General features: G+C 37.4%; 1 protein-coding gene across 1 annotated transcript in view; it reads left to right on the top strand.

Moving 5' to 3' along the window:
• Positions 1–23,297, top strand: part of LOC145663155 (neuropeptide SIFamide receptor-like) — a 550,582-nt gene that overhangs the window by 501,964 nt on the left and 25,321 nt on the right. The gene's annotated exons all lie outside the window — the stretch shown is intronic.

Raw genomic sequence — 23,297 nt, 5'->3', positions numbered from 1 at the left:
CAAAACCAACACTCAGAAAAGTAAAGCTGCAGCCAAATCTTAGACCTGACCTCTCAAAATCAATATATACTAGAGACCAGGGAATTCCTTAGGATCATTTCTACCAAAACGAACTGTACTGGTAACGCGTCTTCCATTTGGGAACAAGAAATATTCAATTCTCTTATGTTCGTTATATATAGCGATTCCATCCTTGTCCTTGCAACACCCTTTCCCGCCCGTCAATGATTTCTTCCAACCAATAAGAGAAAAGGAACTGATAGTGAAATCTGTTGCCTTTTTTTATTATTATTATTATTTTTATTTTCCACGTTCCCTGTTGCTGGGAGCTCAAGTGCTATATACAGCGATTGTCACGAACAAGAAAACGTTGTCCCTGATAAGATTTTTCGTGGTCAGTGCTGAAATGAAAAAGTTTGTTTCTACAGTGCAAAAATACATGCATGATTTCCGCTGACCGGAAGTAGATTTTATTTTCCAGGAAGGACTTTGGATCTGAAAGAAACTTGATCAGGAAGGAACCAACAAGAAAGGGGAAAAAATAGTTACCAATCTTTGTCAGGGTATAACGTATATAGAACAAAATTATCAGTTGGTCAAGGAAATTGCTTAGGAAAGAAATGTTCACAACGTTTTTTTTTTTTTTTTTGTCTAGAAATTCTTATTCAGTGTCGATGAGACCTACATACATTTTAAGTGAAACCTGTCTATATTCCGCACCAGCGGTTCTATTGCAAAATGGTCAATTTACATATATTTTGAAGCTAAAACTAATTTGAATTTGAATTTTACGCATTTCAATTACAGTAACTAACTATTGCCTGTGCATGTGTGTGTATTTTGTAAAATATACATAGTAAACATTATATCTATGTATATTATGCGTAGTTTAAATGTAATGTTAACATGCTGTGAGTAATTACCTTCAAAACTCTGTAGTACATTCTTTATTCTTTTCTCCCTCCCTGTTCCCTTTAGATAGGGATAAATGAAATAAAATATTTCCGTTTAAAGTCCCAAGAAAGTGGGAAGGAACGGGAATAACCCGAGAAAACCCGCGGACACAATGTTGTCCACCACAAACTTACTTGGCCGAGAACGAACAAGAGACCCACGCACTAGTGGTAAGTGCTCTACCAGTGAGCCACCGTACCCCCCCCCCTTAGATAGATATACTAAATATGCGTATCGGACACACTCACCGCACTCATTGCTACACTTACGCCCAAAATTAAAAGAACAAACGAAAAAATGAAGGCGCTAACAGACGTAAGCCTGCAACGACATTCCAAGGATGTGTACTAACATAGCAAAACAAGAATAGAACTCAATATAAGTAAATCACATATATGAAAGGCACGACATGAACCGAAACATACAATGATACCAGTAGTACAGCCGTGACCATATGAGTACATGAGATTCAGATGTTTATATGATTCTTTGTTCCCATGTTGTTCATGAGGGCACATAGAAGTTACTGGGGTAAATAAATCCGTCTTCCAGCAGAGAAATCCTGAGGTCTGGAAGCATGTAGGAAGGACGTAATGAGTTACAAACTTCTTTGCCAAGGTGTCCTATGTAAGCCATTTAATTAATCGAATATGCTGTCCCTCCAAGAATCTAGCTACCAGCACTGCGAGATGAGCATGGGAATTATTGTCCATGTACTGAAACTGTGTTCACACGACTCTAGAAAATTCTCACCATGGGCTTACGGATTTCATCGTCACATATCGGTTGATCAGAGTATCTTGCTCAAGAACATACAGGATAGTCTGTCTACATATCATGATCCTGGTTTACACCATGATATGATCAATTTCTCGGATGATAGAGAGATGGAAACATCTTTCCAGTCTCTCTTTGCACTTACACACGTCGGGAATCGCTATACGGTTTCAATTGCGATTCATTATTCAACAGTGCCACTGACCATGACCAATGAGACCACTTGCAACGCTCCTGTTTGTGATAGTAGAGAGAGAAATGGGGTTATATCCTCACCGAAGTGCTTGTAGACCGTTTACCGAGAAATTAAGGCACCAGTAGCTGCATAGAAATCATGAATGAAATGGGATGCACTAATGATTCTATGGCGACGGATGTTAATGTTAAATAACGGCCGTTTGCTGTGCTTTGCTTCTTGGATGCACTTGCTGTGGTCGTTTCGTTACAGTTCATTCTGGGGACACGTTGAACCGTTTTGCCACTTCGTCTTACGACTCTTCTGGTTCCATTTGACCGGTTGCCCGCCAGCAGCAGCACCATGCATCGCCCAGACGTGGTCTATGAGCCATCATGGAATGCCTTGGCACATATTCACTCGAATCTATTTGACAAATATCATGGCAGCCACAACCTGTGCATTACATATCTGTGGCGCTGCTGATAATTTGCCTGAGTTTCTTTATGATGTCGTGCATCGTGATACAGTGGCGTGATTACGCATACACTGTGTTAATATTGGGTATCTCCCACCAGTATTGCCATTTTCCATCACAAATTTGTTCATTATTCCTGCATTTCCGTTCGTCACTTTAATTTTAGAAACATATGTGTTTATGATTCCTCACTTTAATTTTGGAATTTGGATCTTGCATCCTATGGCATAAAACATACGAATAAAATAGTATGTAACAGAGGCTAGTAGTTATTATTAAGGGTTGCATTAAGAGGAAATGTGCAATTATGTTAATTAATGAAGTAATCATATAATTAGGAATGCTTCTAGAATTAGGATTAGGAATAAAGAATTAGGAATGAAGTAATCATAGAATTAGGAGTGTTCTTCTTGGGACCGCGGCTATATAAGACAGGACCTCTTATCTCCAAGGCGGGAACTAAGTTACAGATCAATATTGAGGATGTCTCGTTGCCCTTGGAATTATATCTTTTATGTGCTGATTCTCACAATAATGATATCTGATAAATCTGCAATAAATCTGCAATTGTGGCAAACAGCATCAAAATCGTGTCTGGTAAGTCCCAGTTGTCGCGAACTGTACCCTATTGACAAATAATCTCGCTGATGATATCTCCTTTAAACACCCAATCAAGTGATCAAGGAAATGACACAAATGTTTATGTTACTTTAAGCACAAAAAAACCAGTCTCTCATTCCAGTAATGGAACACGTAGAACAGTAATGGAACTTCGTGACCCATGACCTGTAAGATCCTGTTGCAGTCAGACTCATTACTCACCAGACATAGTGACCCGGCCAGACCCATAACCCATAGTGACCTAGTGAGATTCGGTATGACTAGAAGATGACGAAACATCGTCATTCATATTGGGTGTGTGAGGCTGCTAATATGATTCTAACAAATATGATATTCTCCTCTCTCTGTGTGTGTGTGTGTGTGTGTGTGTGTCTATGTCTTTTCATTAAATCTACCATTTTCTTTGTTGCTTGTGGTTTGGGCTATGTGTGTCAAAACATTACACTGAAATATAACTACAAGATTTATCAGAGTATGAATAAATGGAAATCACAGAAAAGATAAACTACATGTTTTTCTTATAAGGGATCATCAAAGTTTGATATAGCATACGTGTAATCTGTCGTTTAGAATATAGTGTAGAAGATGGAGCTGAATGCAAGCGCGTTTTGTTATTTAATTTTATTTTTCATTTTTAAATTACTTTTTGTATACCGGTACTCTATACTCAAACATCATTGCATTATTTTCCAGTATCGAAAGATGAATGAACATGAGAGTATTTTTTCAAATATTAAAGACACGATAACTTGAATAGGAAATGACACACCGTGGATCAAATAAATGATTTAGCTCAAGTAGTGCAAATCACAATTCAGTTATAAAGTTCTACAGTAATGCTCGAGAGCTGATACTTCTCCTGCTTCGGTATCTGTTCGGGTGACAGGGTCTGTCTGGGATTCCGAGTGTGTGCGGGTCACCGGTTTGTCTGGTTCTCTTTATCTGAATGAGTCACTGGGTCTGTCTGGATCTCCGGATCTGACTGACTCATTCGGTCCGTCGCGGTCTTCGGATGTGACTGACTCACCTGGTCTGTCTCCGTCTCCGGATCTGACTGGTTCACCTCGTCTGTCTCGGTCTCCGGATCTGACTGGGTCTCCAGATTTGATTGGGTCACTGGGTCTGCCTGGATCTCCGGACCTGACTGTGTCATTGAGTATGTCTGAGTCTCTGGATCTGACTGGTTACCTAGTCTGTATGATTCTCCAGATCTGACTGAGTTACTGGGTCTGTATGGTTCTCCAGATCTGACTGAGTCACCGGATCTGTATGGTTCTCCAGATCTGACTGAGTCACCGGGTCTGTTAGGGTCTCCGGATCTAGTTCTCCTAGTTTATTCTGGTCTGAAGAAGAGAGCCGGATGACTCGGAGAAAAGTTGTAACCCAAGTGAACTGATCACAATGATCTATTCCATCACTGCTGTATTTATTGATTTACAAACTGTTAATTTGTTACTAATAACCACCCTGTTATTTGTTATCGCCCTGCAAAATAGCGAGATGAACCAAGGACTTTTGGTAACATAAAAATAACTCAATAATATCTTATACAAAGAATGGAAGTTTTAGTTTGGTGTCGCACAATAATGCTTTGATTGGTTGATCAGTTGAAATTTAATATTCCTTCTTAGCACCATGACTACCGTATGTGATACAGGATTCAATATATGAAGTTGAAATCTTTTAATTTATCGTCTAATGGCTATGTGATGTGTTTTAGAGGAGACGAGTTGTTAACAAAATGAAGGATCATGAAAGAATTAGTGGAATACAAACGTGGGAAGACACAGGAGTGCCCATGGACACGATCTTGTTTAACACAAATTCAAATGGTATGGAAATGAATCAGGGACGCTTCGATTATGCGTTCTGTCACTAGGCTACCTTTTTCGAGCTGGGTATCGTACCTGGCACCAGACATACATAAGACATTTGTCCTCAAATCGTCACTGATTCAATTCAGAACACGTAGCTCAGATCCCGTGTGTAGTTATAGGTTCACGCCTCATGAAATAAAATGAAAATAAAATATCTAATTACGTCCAATAGTTATGCCATGTTGTCTCAATGACAATGAATGATTATGAAAAAGATTAGATGAATGAGAATGTGGAAGAACCCCGGCGTTGTCCATCACAAAGTCAGATGGCCAAGCATTGAACCAGGGACCCTCGCATCAGAGGTGAACACTCTACCAGTGAGTCAACGCGCTCCGTATCACGTTTCATCTACCTTCTGTCGTGATAAGAGACATATAAATCAAAGAAAGAACCATTTGTGTAGTATTAACTGACATGAATCAGGAGAATCATAGGCTTCGTAAGATACAAAACCCACCGTCTTTCCATGCTTTACCTACTAAATCATGCAGAGTGATTCAACAAACCTTCAAGAGTTGAGTAAGTCAAAATATAAGAAACGCTGTATATCATGAGTCGTATCTCAAGCACTTCATATCCATAAAATGGTTTAAAGCGCACAATTTGCAGCTGTTCTATGCAGAAATTTGTCTCTCCCTAAGGCAAGACTCTTAGAGAGTGATTTGTGTGACACAGAGAACTAAATTCTGAAGATCATGTACCTCGGAGCTGTTGGAGAGATTCTCTCATGGAGGTAATTTAATTTCATTAAAGACAGAGCGGACGCCGACAACAAGATTGAGGGAAGCGAGAAGACGAACTCATCACCGTTCTGCTTGCCGCCTCGACGCAATTTTCAGCGACGATCAAGTAATGCATAAATGTCAACTTACTGAGAAGTGACGTCACAATTTTCTTAACCTATTCTACTAGTTCTACTTCCGCGGGACACAACTGCGAAATATGTTGAGCAAGAGAGCAGGGACTCTGACTCTGACGTAAGCTGCGTGGGTGGACATTTCTTTTTAAAATTTCTTTTCGCAAATTCTCGCTCTCAAGAAAGAAAGAAAAAAACGAGCGTTCCCTTCCGCCATTTTGAGTTCTTCCCTTTTACTCGTTTCACTTGGCAATTGCCCAAGGTACAGAAAGTCAACTGAATAACTTCCTGGTCCAATCGACTTGCAAATTTGATTCAATTGAAAGTTCTATGTCGTAACAAGCATTCTGATAGATTTAACGGATGGATACCAACTCGTGTTTCTTCCCAGATAAACTTTGTGAACGTTGTTGTTAAGTTTCTGAAGAAAATAAAAGAGTTTTTTTTATTTTTTTCACTCGTAGTTAATTTAAATGTTTTACTTGAGCTGTGGCCTAATTTTAAGACTGTGTTAAAAGAGGAGTACAGTAAGGCAGCTTGCTTGAAGAATACACTAGCGAATCTCCCCCTACTTTAACTTTGTTAATTGTTAATCTCTTTATGGATTTACATAGTTAAATCTCCTTCGGAAAGAAGTATGAGTAGAAATGAAAACTTTCAGTTTAACGTCCCACGATTATGCTCTTTAGGCTAAGGGAGAAGGATGATTAAGGCAAGTGAATAATGATGGAAAAGTTGGTGGTATGAGGATGTGGGAGGAAATGGGAGTATCCCCGAGAAACCCCACGGAAATATGCTAGAAAATTTGACCAAATCGAATAGGAAAATACAAGGTGCGGCAGAACCGACTAAGCAGTTTCTATCGATTACTGCGAAAGCTGTGGGGGGAGGGGGAGGGGGAGGCAGTTGCACGTGGTCTGCCTTTGTTCAGTCGTTGACCCCATTTCAGTAGCTAATATGGTATGGACCGGTGCACATCGTGGTTTTGCCGTTCGCGCTTATTATGAAAACAACAGATCTGTGATCACAACCTCGTCTCTTTTAGGGGTGATGTCGGATGGCCTGCGCGGTCACCAGATTTGGGCTTTTGTGACAACTTTCTTTGCTGATATCTGAAGGAAAAGGTTTTCAAAAGCCCCCCTCACACTCTACCAGAGTTAAAACAGCGGATTATTGACGAAGTGAATGCCATACCCCGCGATATGTGTGCAAGAGCTGCTCGAAACTTCAGGGATCGTCTACAACAATGTATTGATGCTAACGGCCGCCATCTTGAGGACATTATTTTCAAAATTAAATGAATGTAAAATGGTATATTGTACTAATTTAGAAAGTAAAAACATTTTTTCTCTATATATCCAGATTTACTTTTTATTGCTCCTTAAAACTGCTTAGTTGGTTCTGCCGCACTCTGTAAGTTTCTGAACAGTTAAATAGCTGGTGCATATTCTATCCATTGAGTACAGACCTGGGTTAGGTCAATGCTAGATGTATTGTTATATTTTACATACAAGTTTAAAGACAGGTAAGTATATGACAATACAACAGACTGCGCAGGTAATCGGGTTATTAACAATACACCATAAGCAAGTTAATGGAAAGGTAGTGACCACCACACTAAACATTCTCGCTTCCAATTTCTTAAATTGAACCATGTCATTCTGCAGTTATTAATAAACTACTGTATTTATTTATAAATTCTGAATAAAATCCCCTCAAGTGTGTTTTTTTGAGAAAATTGTCCATAAAGAACTTTCTCCCAGAAACTTATTATCCCTTTGGGATTTTTGCCAGAAAAATGACTCCTACCATAGGCACCAACTTTCAAGTTTCTCAATCGTTGCTCAGACTTCGACATTAACCTACTTTTTTTTTTTTTTTTTTTTAAGTGAATCCAATAGACGACTGGTTCTTTCTGAGAGGTGAGAAAGACGATCAAGACCTGCTGAAATAGAATGAACCGTGAAATTATTTTTAAATTGCAAAGGTTTGAAAAAATAATAATTTTACTTTAATGTGATTTAACACGATATACAAACAAAATTCCTAAGCATTAAGATTTTGTTTGTGAATTTCAAACATGTTTAGCAATATTGACCAAAATACAGAGACAGAAAATTACTAAAATAATAATGATCACAGCTAAACCTTTAGAACACTTTTGACCAGGGGTGCCCACAAGGGGGAGCTATGACGCAAACTGCGTCATTGAAATATTGGAGGGGGTAAAAATCTATATAAATATATTTGAGAGGGTGTAAAAATTAATCGAAAAGATTTTTTTCATGGAAGAACACCTACGGATAGACAATTGAGGGGGGTGCGTCATGGACATAAGGGGGGTGGGCACCATTGCTTTTGAGGATAATTTGAATGAAAATAGAACATGATTCAACTGTCTTGTAATTTACGTAAAACATTTTACTTTCTTAAAATCAAATTAACAGTATAAGATACTAAGTTCTTCAAAGAAATAATTGTACAAAAATCATGCTCACAGATTATTATTATTATCGTTCTAATGTTATATCACTCGATCCTCGATATGCCGTTGACCTGAAGAATCTGAAATAGGTGTTCATAAATCATTATTCAACACATATGCATTCGTATCTAAAATTTAACCTGGGATCGTATGGACTATAGTTTCGTTTTATTTTTCATCGCATGAAAGTATAATTTTGAAATTAATTCCAATGCAAAAATTCAGTGGGTGTTCGGCACCCATTAAATATCTCCAACGGGTGCTTGAACCCCGAAGCACCCACGTACCTCGCTCATGTCTCCTACCATAATAGAAAATTGTATGTCCCTGTTTTAATGATCTTGGTAGATGATACTGTATTGTTAAAATATTCTGAAAACACAAGCCCTGTGAACTCGTAATAGCAAGTGAAGTACTCACTATAGCAAATGATGTGTTTGAATAGGGTGACCAAATCGTCAACTAGAAAAAACGGGACAATTTTTACTTTTGGATAGGTTGCTCCCCTAAATACCTAGGCATAAATTTCTGCCTCTCCGTTCTCTCTCCCTCCCTCTCTCTCTCTCTCTATCTATCTATCTATCTATCTATCTATCTATCTATATATATATATATATATATATATATATATATATATATATATATATATATATATATATATATATATATATATATATATCTGTATCTCTTACAAAAAAGGCCAAATTTACACTTTTTCGTTTTAAAACCTATTGAAAAGGTTGTGGAATTAATTAAATAACAAGTAACTATCAGCAACTAACAAAAAATGAAATTTAGAAAACATCACTAAAAATATATGAAACATTCATCAATAGCTGTCAATCAACAAAACCTATCACCGGCAGAATTTATAACGAACTACTCTCAGCTTCGGATTCCAACTCCCTTTATTTGCTTTTTCTTACTTTTAAACATTATTTCACTTACAGCTAGTTTTCCTTTTACTTTCACTTTTATAGTTCTATACTTTTGTCCTCCTTTCGTAAGCGAAAGTACGTTACATCTTAGTCAAATCACGGAAACACTGTACTGTACTAATGACAGCGCCTCAGTCTTCCATCACCCGAAACAGAGAGTAAAAACAGTTTGTTTTTCATAAGACTTTCAGGCCCTTGCACTGTCATCTGTGGAATGGGGAGACCTAGGGGGGAAAACAGTACAGCCACCGTCATTATCGCAAACGTCGTAATGACGTTGCTCATAATTAGATATATTCCAATATAATCACATAACTTAAAAAATAACAATATAAGTTAGGAAACTTTAGATTGGGAAGTTTTTTTTTTTTTGCACCCAATGTACGTAAATACGGGACATTTTGGAGTCCCGGGAAAATTTTTCGGGACACCGGGAAAGGTAGTGAAAAAAACGGGACAATCTGGTCACCCTATGTTTGAATTACGTGTTTGAATGGTTTATATCGCCTTATCCTATTTCTAATTTAGATATTTCATAAAAATTGGCGAACGTTTATGAAAATTTCAAGAAACATATTTTACAATTCCAGAAAGAGGGAGGTAAAGTCACTCTCTCGAATTGACTAATTTCAACTTCAAGTGGCAGAGATTGTCTAAGAGCATGCTGTATCATATACACACCAAATTAGCTATATCAAAACCGAATAATTTTAGCGAAATCTATCGTGAAACATATTTTCTAAATAAAGGAGATGGAAGTTAATTTCACTCTCACTAGGGATAAGGACGAGACGAGACGAGAAAGAATTTTCCTCACAAAATTGGAGTCGAGACACAGATCTTCAAATAGAGAAATATACATTTTACGAGTCGAGACTAGTGATGGGCAGTGGGAATATTCCCGGTGGAAAGGAAAATTAAAAAATGGGAATATTCCCGGGTTTTTGCCTTAGCATATAAATTCCCGGGAAGGAATTTATTTCCATTTCTTTCCTTTATCTTCCAAATCATAAGAACTATATGACTAATTACTTTCATTTATTATGATTTACTTCTAGATTTTAAATAATTTAGAGGTTAAAAAATTTAAGATTCGTTGACTGTACTTTATATAACTAATAATATAAGTTTTTAAGTTCCATTTCGATTTGTACTAAAAGGTAGAGAAGTACTACTTTACAAACGATTAAAAGGAACCAGTTTGCAAAGTAATGTAGAAATTATGTAGAAATAGAGATGAAGTACTATAAATAAACCCCGAACCACCGTTAGTAATAGACGGCGGTCTGTCTCCTCTCTCTGACTCGAATTTCTGAAGAGGTATTCGGACTTCACTTACATGTGAATTAACGCATGAAATTTCTAGAAATAGGTAGGAAGAGAGGTTCTGTATGGCAATGTTACGTGTAAAATTCTAAAGATAAGTCAGTCAGTATCTTTCAAATATTGTGAACATAAATATTTATAGTTGATAAAATGGTGGAATATGTGTCTTCTGGCAGTTACCAAAACTAATTTGTTTATAACCTTTAAAAATAATATGTTTATAATATCAGTAGTAGAGTCAAATTTAGAAAATCCACTTACATATTAATTTAAACTGGTTAGAGGTTTAAAAGTATGTGGACTTATTATATCATTTTTTCACACATTCCATAGAACATATTGTAAATAAATATATATTTGTGCGTACACTCTAAATATACTAAAATATTAATAAAATAGCATAATACCGTTCAGAATATACATTTTAAGGACTCCTCTGGAAACAACAGTAAAAATATACTGATATAAAAACGAATTTAACTTTGAAATCATAATATGGTAATATAATGCAATTTTCTTTCTGATTGTACATAAATTCTCGGAAAATTCCCATTTTTGGGAATCTTCCCAGGAATTTACCCATCACTAGTCAAGACCACTTTTACAGCACATTTTCGAGACGAGGCAGCCTCAAATCTTGTCTCGTGCGAATCCCTAATCTCCCTCATTCTAGACTGGTTCTAAACCCAAGCATTGAGGATGAATGAGATTTAACCAAAATGGGATATATATATTTTACGAAATATTTTTTTATTATTATTATTATTTCAAAGAAGACTTCTTTAAAGTTAAGTCCACTTCTTACCCTTTTCATTTTGACTACATGAAGGGGATCATTGAGAAGCCTCAAACAAAATATACTCCATATTGCTTTAAACTTATATAGACTCGCACTTACTAAAATTATAGGGATACATAATTCTTTTAAGGCGGGAGAGGAGACGTAAATTCATGCTTTCATTGTTAATAGACTTAAATTCCAAATAGTTAGGTGATTGGAAAACCACAATGAAAATACAGGGTGTATCAAAAAGAACTTTACAACTTTGAACACTCATATTGATTGATTCATTTATCTTACATACATGGTTTTGGTGTCATTTTGTAGCAAAATACATCAAGTATTTTTTTTTAAATCTTATACCTAAAAAGGTTTCATGTAGTTTCCATTGGTGATGCGGCTCACATATCATCTGAAGTCTCACTTGCTCTACAACGTCTTGAGACGTATGGGGATGACCTGAAGATTTGTTGTGTTTTACCGGACATCCTGTTTCAATAAAACACATATGCCACTGATAAGAGTAGGCCTACTGGGAGATTTTTTACCATACTTTGTACGAAAATTACGTTGCACAGTTGTCACACACTTGAATTCTTAAAACCAAAACACTTCGACCAGGTCCGTATTCAGGTGGGTCTAGGGGGGGGGGCGGGACCCCTAACTTTTTTACCGGCCTCTCTAAAATCTTTACGGTAGCCTTGCAAATGAACTATAATATGGTGATGAACTATGATATGGTTGAATCGTGCCCCCTCCTAACTTCTACTGGGCCCCCCTACCGTTTTAGGCTGGCTACCTGCCTGCTTGGGACCAGTACGCATGGTTAGAACGCTTGGGACCAGTAAAGGCAGCCATCTTTGCTGCAATTGCCGCTAGCGCTTGCAGTGGCTTATTTCTGAACTAGTATACTACGTGAGTCAAAACTTGATATATTTTGCTACAAAATGACACTAAAACATATGTAAGATAATTGAATCAATCAATATGAGTTTTCAAAGTTGACTCAAGTCAATCAAGCAATATGAGTTTTCAAATTGACTCAAGTCAATCAAGCGATATGAGTTTTCAAATTGACTCAAGTCAATCAAGCAATATGAGAAAAGTACTTTGTGATGCATCCTGTATACATTATATTGAATCAAAATCAAATATCTTGGTGAAAATTATTTTGTTATCATATTAAATGAGAAAACCTGGAAGTTTGGGGGAAACCAGGTTATCCCTAAAATCATGTTATCCCTAAAATTGTTTATCCCTAAAAATGTTTATCATGTTATCCCTAAAATTGACTTCAATCACAGCTAATAGAAATGATCGGAATGTTCTATGCTTTATGAAAATTGAATAGGTTTTACGTCAATGATGTTGGAAAATTGTTTTGTATATACATGTACAAACTTGCAACATGAGGTGGAGTCTACCTTTTATTTATTTTTTTTTAAATTTTTATTCTTCATTGTTTGCAGGTAGGGTGACCAACCGTCCCGTAAAAACGGTATTGTCCCGTTTTTTTCACTACCATTCCCGGTGTCCCGAAAACTTCTCCCGGGACGCCGAAATGTCCCGTATGTACGTACATTGCGTACAAAAAACCTTTCGAATCGCTAAAATTTCCTGAGTTATGCTATTATTTTCTAAGTTATGTGATTATATTGGAATATGTCTAATTACTGAGCAACGTCATTACGACGTTTGCAATATTGGATGTGGTGGCTGCACTGTTTTCCCTCTTAGGCCTCCCCACTCCGCAGACTACAGTACAAGGGGCTGAAAGGCTTATGGAGAACAAATATAATCTGCTTTTACTCTCTGTTTCGGGCGGTGGAAGATTGCGGCGCTGTCATCAGTACAGTACAGTATTTCTGTAATTTGATTAGGATGTTACATACTTCCATTTAAGAAAGGTGATTAGAAGTAAAGAACTATAAAAGTGAAAGTAAAAAGAAAACTAGTTGTAAATGAAATAATGTTTAAAAGCAAGAAAATGAATATAAAAGGAGTTGGAATCCGATGCTGGAATCCGATCCAGGGTGAGAATAATTATAAATCCTGTCGGTGATAGATTTGAGCGCTTATATATTTGTGGTAATGTTTTCAAATATTTCATATTTTGTTAGCTGCTGATAGTTACTTTCTATCTAAATAATTCCACAATCTTTTCGATAGGTTTTAAAACGAAAAAGTGTAAATTTGCCCTTTTTTGTGAGAGATACAAAAAGGGAAAGAGAGAGAACGGAGAGGCTAAAAAATATATTAAGGGGAGCAACCTATCCAGAAATAAAAGGTGTCCCGTTTTTTCTAGTTGACGAGTTGGTCACCCTAGTTGCAGGAGACACGGTGACTCAGTGGTAGAGCGCTTTCCTCTGGTGCTTGGGGTCCCTGATTCGATCACCGGCCAAATAAATTTGTGCTGGAGAACATCGTATCCATGACTTTTCTCGTGGTATTCCCATTTCCTTCCACATTCTCATTCCACCTATTCTCTCGTCATCAATTATCTGCTTTAATCATTCGTCTCTCTTAGCCTAACAGGCATAATCGTAGGACGTTAAATTAGAAGGATTTTCATAGTTTGCATCTTCAAGGGATACCCTTATTCCGGAACGTTGGTGGAGGGCACATACCGAGTTGTATTAAAATAGGATAAATTTTACGAGAATTATTGTGAAATAGGTATAGAAATGCCAATAAAGTCTAAGGGTACGTACAAGCGTACGTCCCTACAATTTCTTCAAATATATATAAATACTTTCTGAAATACGTATTTACTGCAAAATTTTTCTGTCCACCATTTACAACCATCGGTCCATGGACATGAGACGTACTTATGGATAGGGATGCGCACGAGACAAGATTTGTGGCTGTCTCGTCTCGAAAATATGCTGTAAAAGTGGTGTCTCGACTCGAAAAATGTATATTTCTCTATTGGAGGAACCATGTCTCGACTCGAATTTTGTCAGGAAAATCCTGTCTCGACTCGTCTCGTGCGCATCCCTACTTATGGATAAGACACGGGGTTTGCAGTCCTTTAAAAATGGAGTATTATAGGTTTTTAAATTTAACATTCAATAATAAAATAGTCAATATTTTTATCTCAGTTTGGCTTAGTTGTGTTACATGTGTATTCGGTTGATGTTTGACGTTAAGTAATCACACTCATGATTTTGAAATTTCTCTCTCAGAACACTGCGTTGCACCAATTATTATAATAACACTTTATTACTACAGACCAGAAACGACCAAATGTTCCATCCTTGAATATATCAGTCTTATTAATACGAAAGCTCTGACCATACTATTCTTTGCAAGCATGTATCTTCACACCAAAACTACTTGGCGTGGCAGCCCTTTGTGGATTTAAACCGCTCCAACGCCGTCTTTTAGCGGTCGGTTGAAGTAGTCCAGACTAGTGACTAACACGACGGGTTCGGCGCGGCGTTTCACTGTCTCTAATAGACATATCAGAAGTTTTCAAATCCTAGTAGTCGTCAATGTGTTTTAATCACACTGGGTGGACGCCGATACTTGGAAAGTGGCGGCCGAGAATCGAACCCGGGACCACGCACAGTGAGTCCAACGCTCTAACCACAACACTATGACGTCCCCCTATGTATCATCACAATTGTAGATTAATTCAGTGCATTTGTGTGTTCGTAAGTTTGTTCTTGAAATAAAGGCTTCAAGCTGCTTCAGAGCATTTCAATTTTGTTGTATTTATTTCCAATACCTGGTAACATTATAGGGCTTTTCATCGTCTCGTTTGATCTTTCTAAAGAGATATCAACTATAATGTCCTTTATATGACACAGAAGCCACTTGATCACGGCAAAATGTGTCATGGTTGTTCTCTTATACCAAAAATATCTTGACTAGTGTGTATCAGATTTATATTTTCCTGTGTAGACCTTTGCTTCTCGAGTTTTGTACCTCCAAAATTGTGGTTTGGACAGTTTGGTGTGAATATGTTTTCAATTCTTATTCAAAATTGAAGTTATGAACAACGGAACCTAATGACGGCCGAGGCATGAATTCACATTGGCGACTGCACGGACTAAACCGCAACCGTCACTATCCTTACAGTGTACGCCGTTTCTCACCAAATTATCTATCCTCCAAGCAGCAAGATTACAACATTACACCAGAGGTCCTAGCAGGTTTGAAGTATATATCATACGGGATGTTTTTTGGCGAAACTTAGGATGGAGATACACTTGACTTGACAGTACCCTAGTAGCAATAAAACTTTCGGCCAGTTGTCGCGTGCTTGGATTTTGGCTTTCTACGCTTGCACTTGAATTGCATGCTTTCATACAATCTGCCTTCTGTTGTACTTGCAAGCGATCCTTTAGACCCTTCGCAGAGCGTCATAGCATCACTGGCCGTTCATTGGCTATTGACTTGACTTGGCTTGTAAAACGCTTGCGTCAAGCTTCAATGGAACACTGAATGCAAGGTTGCTCCCATGTAACTTCGTTACTGGAATCCAGCTTGCGGCATGCTTGCACGTTTTCCAATCAAGCTGGATGCAAGTTTGGCCGACTTACAATTCAAGCTTACAGCAAGCGCTTTGCAAGTTGTTTCTGCTACTAGAGTATGCTTATTAAATATTTTTCTATGCAGACTTTTAGTTTCCGCGTTATTGGACATCAAAGTTGAACTTTGAAATTAAGAATATGCATCGTACGCAATCTGCACAAATTACTCATTTTTAACGAAATTTTTAACGACCGATAGGTTTTGATTTCCAAAGTGCGAGTGTGATTTTTTTTTTTTAGTACAAACTAGGTTCTCGAGTTATGCGCCTCAAAATTAGTGTCAAATTACTTCTTTTTTTAAAAAAAAAATGTTCACTAATTGTTACTCAACTGATTAGTTATAATTATAACCTAATAATCTCTGTTCATAATCAAAATTCAGTCAAGTCAATGAAGGGTCAAGATATTTTGCAATTAGAAAAGTCATTAATTAAAGAAAAGTTTTCTTATTTGATTACCAGTTTAAACACCCAATTCAGCAGCGTGGCTATATGAGACTTGGAGCTCCAGCTTCACGTGAGATCCTAAGCACATAAGCTTCCTCCAGGAATCGAACCCAGTCTCCCACGACAAAGACGCGTACACTAATCGCTTAGCCACGAGGGAGCACGAAAAGTTTTCTTAATAAGATTGAAAAAAATGAAATGAAATATTTCAGTTTAACGTCCCTCGTTTATGCCCTGAAGCGCAGTGGCGTATTTACGATTTTGTTTCGGGAGGGGCTTTGCTAACTTTCGGGGGGGGCTTTGCCTGGAAAATGTGAAAATTCAGCAAGATACTTCATTTACTTTACTATACTAAGTAAGATTTGGGGAGGGCTTAAGCCCGGAAGCCACCCCCCTAAATACGCCACTGCCTGAAGGTTAAGGGAGATGGCGATGATGTAGGCAAGTGAATGATGATGGAATAATTGATGGAATGAGAAAGTGGAAGGAAACGGGAGTACCTCGAGAAAACCCACAGACATGACGTTGTCTACCAAAAACTTACTTGGCCGTAGATCGAACCAGGGGACCAATGCACCAAAGATAAGCACTCTACCACTAAGTCAGCGTTCCTGTCTTTTACAAGATTGTATTTGTAACCGAAGCAGATACACTGACAAATAATTTATGACACGAAATCTCACAACTGCAGTTCTGCCAAACAAATTTAATTTGTACCGTTGTGTATTCGCCCATAAAACCAACTTGAGTCGGTTATAATTCTCAAATATATAGGGGGAAAAAAGCCATTACAATATTTTCGGTTCTTTCATCTTTTCGAGGCAACCTTATCGTCTGAAAGCAAGGTCAGTGCACCACCGGCCGTTACCAGAAATTCTCTGAACTTCATACGATTGAAGAAAAGTAGATTGCGAAAGCAAAGGTTACTAGGAAATAAGAATTGCACGAAAAAGTTCTCTGACAGCCCGAAAGAAGAAGAGAAGAAAAGAGTAGGAAATATAAGTCCATAAAAATTGATTCAAGGCGGCAAGGTCACTTGGTAATGAATAGCGTAGAATAAATCAGAATAATGGTAAGACCAGAAGTCGACCAAGAAGGAAAAAAAGAAGAAAGACTCACTGAGACAAATTTCCTTCTTCGAACGCCAGATGTCTCTACTTGCAACGAGATTGAAACTTGAAAAAAGTGAAGTACGAAGTTTTTTTTTTTTTATTCTTTCTTTCTTCGCTTCGAAGTTTATTCGGTCTTTCTGTTATCTTCTTTCTTATATTCTTCTCTTGTCTCTGTGCTTCCCAAGTGTCCAAAACAGGCGACGCTGAAGTAGGAAAGAAACTTTCTTTGTTTTTAAACTTCGGCTTCCTTTAGACGACGCACTCCGTTAAAGATGCAGAAACAACTGATGTCAGAAGTTTTCTCTATTTGTGCTCTCTAGGGAATTTTTTTTTATGTGTTAGGCTGATGTGGTGACAATGCATATTACCATAGAACAGTGGTTCTCAAACTACTTGTTACTGCGACCCACATTAAATAATAAAAAGTATTTTGTGGCCCACCTACTTTTATCCAAATACACTTTGACATTTTTTCTCAATAACTGTGTCATATGAAATTGTATGCATGCGCAGAGAGGGCTAAAGTGTTTCCATAGAAAGGACACAGATCTAGCACTACTCCTGACGCAATGTCCTACCCCATGACAGATTTTGACACTCCCACTCTGATTCCATCCTAAGCCAGCATCTCTTCTGACTGCACAACATTGCCGGGCTCTGAGTAAGCACTTATTCTTCACCTCATTAACAAACGCTTCCAATTTTCATTTTCTGAATGGTACGTTACAACATATGTTTCTGCATCAAAATAAAAGTCTCAATCAAGGAAAAGCTTATGGCGACCCACCAAAAAACGGCCTGCGACCTACCAATGGGTCGCGACCCACACTTTGAGAAACACTGCTATAGAATAAACTGTATAAAAGTTTAAACTTGTCCTAATTTAAACTAGTCTGTAGGTGGATTTACATGAAGTTAATTAAACCTGTAATTAAAATATCGAAATGGGGGCCCGGCACAGTGGCTCAGTGTTAGAGCTTTTACCTCTCGTGTGTGGGGGTCCTTGGTTCGATACTCGACCAGGTAAGTTTATGGTGAACAAAAGCATGTCCGTGGGTTTTCTTGGAGTATTCCCGTTTTCTCCCACAATTCAATTCCACCAATTCTAGACTTGATTTGATTTAGAGTTTAACGTCCCTTTCAGCAGCGAGGCTATATGAGACGGGACCTCTAACATAGAATCCAAGCCACATGAGCTTCAGCTGGGAATTGAAAAATGAAATGAAATCTTTAACGTCCTACGGTTGTGCCGGTTAGGCTAAAGGAGACGGTGATAACGAGAAATGAGTGAAATGGGGGAATGAAGAAAGTGGGAAGAAACAGGAGAACCCCAAGAAAACCCAAGAGCACGGTGTTTGTGTACCACAAAGTCCACACGGCGCGAGCTGGGATCTAACCAGGGACCTGAATCACCGGAGGTGAACGCTCTACCACTGAGCCACAGCCCCCCAGCCCTAAATTGAATCCGGGTCTTCTGCGCTACAGGCGGACCACCAATTCTTCCATCATCATTAATTTGCCTTAATCATCCGTCTAAAGGTCATAATTGTGGGACGTTAAACTGAAATACTCCATTTCATTTCATTTAAATCTAGAAATTCCAAAAGTTTATCACCGCAGAAAAAATTAAATCAGTGGAATACAGACTTCAGGTTTCTCTTGCAAACTCAAATTTGGATAAAAGAGAACGCTGCTGGTACACTAACAGCACAACTAATAACCGTAACGTTGAATAATGGTCGGTGTATGGTTGGGAATTGGTAGTACAAAAATGAAGCTGAAAAATATGTTTAAAGTTAGCTTAGTCCAGTGGTTTCCAACCATTTTTGCCGGACGACACTTTCTATTGAACGTCCACGTTTGATTTTTCTATTAGTAATTCTCTTGGTTCTGAGTTCGATTCCCGGCTGATGCTTGCCAATTTTCGGCCTGTATCTAGTGTTGTTTTGCCAAACTGGGCAGTCAAATTAATAAAAGACGTGACGTCAACTATATCTAGAAAGCTCCTGATAGGCCTGTAAGAGACAAGGTGACTCAGCGCGCTAATTACATGTTCGTCGCAAGGTTGGGCGCAATTCAACCGGTCGCTAACAGATGGCGTTGGAGTGTCTCACATCTATGAAGGGCTGTTACACGAAGTGGCTATAAATTTATATAAATTAGTAACTCTAATTGCTACCACCGGAGGTGTTGATTGAAACAGTCTGTCCCAAAACTGATTTAAACTAATTATAAAATGTTTCCTATTCTTTAAATCCTCAAATTTCGCGACTCATCCTATGAGACTGTGCGACACAACGATTGGGAACCACTGTGTTAGTCAATCAAGAATTTGCTGTCATTTAGTCAACTGTTTGGACCTTGTTAGATGGCCACGGTGACTCAGTGATATAAGCTCATCACTGGTGCGTTCGGTCCCTTATTCGATCCCCGGTCAAGTAAGTTTGGTGGAAGCATGGTGTCCATGGTTTCATGGGGTTACTCCCCTTTCCTCCCAGATTCTTATTCCACGCATTCTTCCGTTATCATTCACTTGCCTTTAATCATTGTCTCCCTTAGCCTAAGAGGCATAATCGTGGGATATTAAACGGAAATATTTTAATCTTGTCACGGATAATTACAACATTGAACATGAGTGGAAAAAAAAATCTTAAAAATTATTTTTAAGAAACGCTTTCTTGAAAAAATAAACAAATTAAGATAAATCAGACTAAAAAATTAAAAGTAATTCTGTTTTTAATACAATTACTTCTTTCAAAAACGTACGGTATTTATGCATGAGTAATACGAAAAGCGTCGCTTGATTTCAGGGACGGATCCAGAACCGACTTCTGAAGGGGGGGTTGTCATACTGCTACTTTTAAGGGCTCCAAACTTTGGGAGGGGTTTTATTTATATATATAAAATAAGAAAGTTTCCTCTTCTGAGGAGAACGATCGCCCCCTCACCCTGGATCCGCCCTGATTTACACGAGAATTGAAGAATTTATAAATTGACTGCACGTGAAAGTACTTACCATGCTTTTCTTTTAAGTCATACAAAAATAGAATTGTTTTAAAACCAATTTTCCACCTTGCTACGATTACTAGTAAAGTTTACAATCGCCTAAATCTTCTGAAGCGTTTAACTGGCACAACCGGGGCTTAAAACCAACAACTGTACTCAATATTTACAAAGCTTGCTTAAGTCCAACCCTTACACATAGTCATACAGCTTGAGTCTCTGCACCAAACAGTTTTTACCGGAAACTAATACTTGAAAGACATGCCTTCCTAATTGCTCATAGAATTCAATTATCCAGTCCTACACAATACCTTTACAGTCTTATCACATTTCTTACATTACAGTACCACATAGAGAAACTCAGGGTTAATTATATCAGTAGACGTTACCAAGATCATCATCCTCTCTTGTTAGATACGATGCACTATTTAGCAGTTCACTCCACACCTTCTCGTTTTATGCACACACCCCTATCACTATTATTCACACTGTACTGCTACACACTTCCACCGAATAACATTGATTTTCATCTAATTGACTATTTTCATACTCATGTTCATCACCCTCTCATTTTCTCATCTTAAAGTGCACAGTGGTTCTCCTTTGTAATTAACATGGGCTTCCCTCTGTCTACATCATAGCCTAGAGTAGCCCCCTAGAGTAGGCAAGGAGATGGTTTCATTTGTTCTCTTACATAACCTACGTGTACTGGCGTGATTTGCAGCTCATCTCATACTCCATCTTCATTCTTGCACGACGTTAATTTCCACATTCAAGCGTTTTATCTGATATATGATGTACCCAAAGCCTCCAAATCCATTTTTACCGAAATTAAGTTATATATCGCTTGTTATATGTTTGATCTAAGGAATTTCATGGAAACAGAATTTTTTTTAAAAGATTAATATTTCATACTAAAAAGCTGATATTTCAAATATGGGACATTGTACGCGTGTATATGGAGCTTCACTGCACGTTTTGCGAGATTACTCGAAACTAAGCGAAATGGATGTGGTAGAGTTTGATACTGGGATTCTCATATATCTACATATTGGCCGCAAGTATTATCTGGACATCATTGCTATTTTCATTCCATTTGAACATCTTTGTTTAATCATTAAAAGTAAGATATGGTTCCTTCTAAATATGTATATTGTGTTTTTATTATGTATTTTGTGTTTATTTATTTTTCCTGTTCCATCCAAAATGTTAAGCCGAAAATGGCCTTTAGTCCTCTGATCTTTGCTGAGATGTTCAATAAAGATATTTCTACTATATGCCATCCCTTAGACCAACCATTATCCTTAATCCAATTGTCCCAACTTCCCTTACCTAAAAGAGGGCGTAACGCTCTAACAGGGTGCTAGAATTCGGCTAGCTATTTAGAAAAAAGCAATTTTCTTAAAGCAGATACGTTTTTTTACATTTTACATTTACGTTTTATTTTTTTAATTTTTTTAAAAAAGAAATATATTTCTGAAATAATTTTTACTTTATTTTTTACCTCGTAGTACGGTTTATTTTATTTTTATTTTTTTTTAAAAAAAAAACAAAGTGTGTTTTTAAGCAGATGTATTTCATTTTGTTTTCAAATGCGTGATGAAGAATCGTGACAAAAAAATAAATTTTGTTCGAACTTTTGAATGTTAACCCCTGTGTACCAGACTATCACACTTGACGCAAGAGTTAAACTGGTTGCATACGAAAAGGCCGATCTCGATTTTCAAAATCATACAAGAGATTTAAGTTAAAAATACACATATATATAAAAGTAACAATGGAATATTGTATTCTCATCGACTCACGCCACTATGTAATATTTCGTCATTGCATGACTGAGAAACGAGTTAAACTATTTTTACAAGATTTGAGAACATTGTTGAAGAATTTATTTATTTATTTAACAATCACCAGATACAGCTCATATGCCATTTTATACTGGAAATCTAACAACAACAATGGAAAGGATTTGGGAAGGTATCGACCAGGATCTGTTTAATAGGTACCATCCCGGCATTTGCCTAGTAGGACTGAGGGAAACCCTGAAAAACACTAGTCAGGATGGTCGGCAGCGGGAATCGAACTCACAACTTCCCGAATGCGAAGCCAACGCTCTACCACTTGAGCTACTTCGCTTGGTAATTTATAGAAAAACTGGTTAAAGAAAACTTCAAACTAATAGCAAGAACGTTTTAGTATGCACTAAATCAAGTTTTGGTAATCTATAAATATGCCCTGAGTACAATGGCGTATTTACAATTTTGTTTCGGGGGGGGTTGAAGCCCCTCTTTAAATACGCCCACTGCCTGAGCATAATGCATTTTAAAGCCAAGTAACTCACAGATACGAAATACCAATATTATACTATAAGTTTTTACGTATATACTTCTCCCTTATATTTTCTTTTTAACATTTCATTTGGTAACCATACCAAACAAAACCCCTGAAGAATTGGGCTGTAATATGTATTGAAATATACTTGTTAATGGCCATACATTATATGCTTTTTGGTGTATTTAATTTTTACAGGATACTTTCAGGGTCAACGTGCACTATTAAAAATAATTTCTTAAATTTGAGAAACCGTTTCTTATCTGTGCACCGAGACAATATTTTCTTAGAAATGAGATTTGCCAATTCTCTTACAGAAGGACAATAACAGTATATTTTCTCATTCCGCTTTATATAACTTCATCTACTTTTCTTCATTTCTCATTAATGAGAGTTTCAAACTCTTGTTTCTAAGAAAAGATATTCTCGGTGCACAGATAAGAAATGATTTCTCAGATTTAAGGAAGCGTTTTTAACAGTGTGTGAATACGTATTGATAAACATAACCTAAACGTAGATCGCCGCATCGTTTCCGGTTGATCACCAACGTTTCATAAGCGACAAAAGAACGTCAAGCGAAGAAGCGTTAAGAACAA

This window comes from Thermobia domestica, chromosome 10 (genome assembly GCF_964235325.1).
Source record: "Thermobia domestica chromosome 10, izTheDome1.hap1.1, whole genome shotgun sequence".
NCBI lineage: Eukaryota > Metazoa > Arthropoda > Insecta > Zygentoma > Lepismatidae > Thermobia > Thermobia domestica.
Note: the sequence above shows the minus strand (reverse complement) of the source record. Positions and strands in the feature narration are given on the sequence as shown.